The sequence below is a fragment of the Gasterosteus aculeatus genome, chromosome 8 (assembly GCF_964276395.1).
Source record: "Gasterosteus aculeatus chromosome 8, fGasAcu3.hap1.1, whole genome shotgun sequence".
In the NCBI taxonomy this organism is placed as follows: domain Eukaryota; kingdom Metazoa; phylum Chordata; class Actinopteri; order Perciformes; family Gasterosteidae; genus Gasterosteus; species Gasterosteus aculeatus.
Window position 1 is genome coordinate 4,475,734 of NC_135695.1, and position 2,922 is coordinate 4,478,655.

Genomic DNA, 2,922 nt, shown 5'->3' on the forward strand with positions numbered 1-2,922 from the left:
AGCGCAGATTAACGAGCATTGGATGGAAACGACACCTCAGATTAATAAATGATTCGTTGCGTGCGAAATGTCTCTTTGCTTCGATTGTTGTGTGATCGTTTGCTTCTTCTCCATTTCTGTACATCCTTCACAAGATAAGGCCACTGTTCCCAGCATTGTTTCGCCCCACGTGCACATTCCGCCGCGGGGAGGGAACATGCTCCTCGTGCTTCGCGTGCGTCCGTGTCCCACTTCTTGCTCCGGACCGCGTCCCTTTTACGTGCTCTCGAGCCGGGTGGGGTTGAGCTCGTCCCGTCCCGGGGGGGCCGTGGGGGGGACGTTGGCTGCAGGAGGCTCAAAGAGCTGCAGAGACGTTCTCATTGGGCCACGGGGGGGGGACGGTGCCAGGGAGGAAGAGACTCGCTCCTCTGACTCACAATGAGTGCGTGCACAACGTGAAGGGTCGTGTTTCAATGACAGGATGCTGATGAATGGAAATGAATGTAGTGATTTGTTTAGCTCAAGTCTGTTTACTCACATTTAATACATGCTCACAAAAGTAATGTACAGAGAAGCCAATTGTACGTTTTGGTCATATGAATATATACGTGTGATTCAGGTTGCTACTTAAGGAAATGCACCTGTGTTAAATAGATTGACCTGGATATATTAATAGTGTTATTAGAGTAGAGTGGCATGGTGACCCCCAGATTCTAAAAGCTGGATCCAAACCAGCATGTTTGACATCCATGCTGGGGCAGCGCCTTTTGCTTAGGATATGATAATAGATTGTCCCTGTATTTAGGCTTTATTTCATCAAGCCTTTGCGCTCGGCGAGGGCGTTGTCCCACCCAACTCCAATGAATTCTTGGAAAACTGGAGCGTCGTCTTGTTGACATTCAGCCCAGTCAGGACAGGAATTCTTTGATGTCAGGGTTCCTGTTATGTAAAAACTATTTAGAACATTCCTTATTCGTTCACGGCTAATGAGGGCGTCCATTTGGATTTTCTCGTGCAATTAGTTTGCAGATTCCCCCTAAACGCCCCAACATCCTTGGCTAGCCTCATTCTCTCTCCCTCTCTGTGTCTCACATATATATGTATATATATACATATATATGTATGTATATATATATATATATATATGTGTGTTACGCAAAGACATGCACTGTTTGGATGAACCTTTGTCCATCGTTCTGTGCTCACAGTTGGAGGTGTGACGTGGTATCAGATAAATAAAACAGAGGGAGCCAGCCGCTAGTAGGAAAGTGTTATGACTGTATCCTTTTTTTTGTATATTATTGCAGCTGTAACTTTATGGACGTGAATGGACATAAAACTGAAGTGATCTCCATTCAATCTGAGTTGTGATATGCTTGATCCATCCACACCTGAAAAAGAAACTCTAGGGAAAAAGGGGTTGGGGGACAAACAAGTGTGCAACAACTGATCATAATCTTTCCCACACAAGCACCCCGGCTGGGACGCACTGATGAGTTGGATAAGGGGAAAGGTCAGTTTACATTCTTTCATTTGCAGAGATATAAACAGCTGAACATGTTTTGATTTGATGTCTTTGCAAGAGAAAGGCCTGAGGAAGTGACGTCCTTCCTCGTTTCGCTAGTTTCTAAACCCGACTCATCAGTCCGTGGCACTGACTCAAAGTAAGCTTGACAGACAGGTGGTGGGAAGACTGAAACGACGGTTAGCTCAAACTTAAGATGACTCTCCCTCCCTCTCCAAAACCCCCACGCCGCTCACCAACCCTCACAGGTAACATCTCACTCAGCAACCCGTTCCTCCGTCAAAGCATCACATTTCGTGACGCTCAACAGAGCGGCGGGCGCAGCGGCTTGACGCTGCGTGTCTGCAAACACTGTCTTATCCCGAGATCTGCCGAAGCCGATCGAGGTGCCTGCTCAACTTTGCTCCCCTCGTGTGTTTGAGTCTCTAATTACGCGGGTCATAAAACTGTCGGAGATCACAGAGAAAAGCGTCATCACCTGTGGTGATCACTCTGCGAGGCCTCACAAACAACCGGGCTGTCGCGGTTGCTTGTTCAGCAAATGCCAAAGACACTTTTTAGTCAATTGTGGTCCAATGACTTTGTCACATGCTGTGAATTTGACTTAATTAAAGTTAGGAGTGAGCTATTATAACAGAATCCATTTGGCCATCAGGCCTGTGCTTGCGTTGAGCTAAGTTACTTCTCATTTAGCTGGTCGCTGGTTCAGATGTTCACTTGATGAATGGGGCTCCTGGACCTGACAACTGTTTCCTCATTAACTCTTCTCCTCTCTCGGCCTGTAGATGTCATCAGGGACGTAAAGGCCACCTGACCATCAGGTGGCCACATGTCCCGTCCCGTGCCCTCTCAGGTGCTCACCCCGAGCAGCGCGTGTTGCAATACTGAGGGTGAATTTGTGCGCAATTGGCAGTGCTTCCTGTCCTCTATCTGCCGGGGCGGGGTGGGATTTCCTCATTCCTGACGTCTGACCCCCCCCCCACCCCCACCCGCCTTTCTCCCTTTAACTGCAGTCCACCATCTGGAGATGGAGGTTGTCACACGGAGGCTGTGGCCTGCTTGTGTCGGTTCAGTTAGGCCTGTATTTACCAAAGCTCTCTGCAGACATAGTGCTATTTATGGACAGGCTTACCTTTTAAATTAATAATATACATGTCGATGTCCCTGTTAAGAGTTCCAAGCCACACAATAAAATCATTTCAAAGAGAAGAACACTACTCACATGAATCGGTCAGAATGGAGGGCTGTTGATTATACTTTCTGAGTTGTTAGTTGATTAGTGTTCATATATATTTCACTAATATATATTATATTATATATATATATGGAGATCGCACTCCACCCCCTGAAATATTAGAGATTTTTGAAGAAAATATTTCAGTCTGCGGTAAGTGTTTGAAGGCTGAATCCAGGATGTC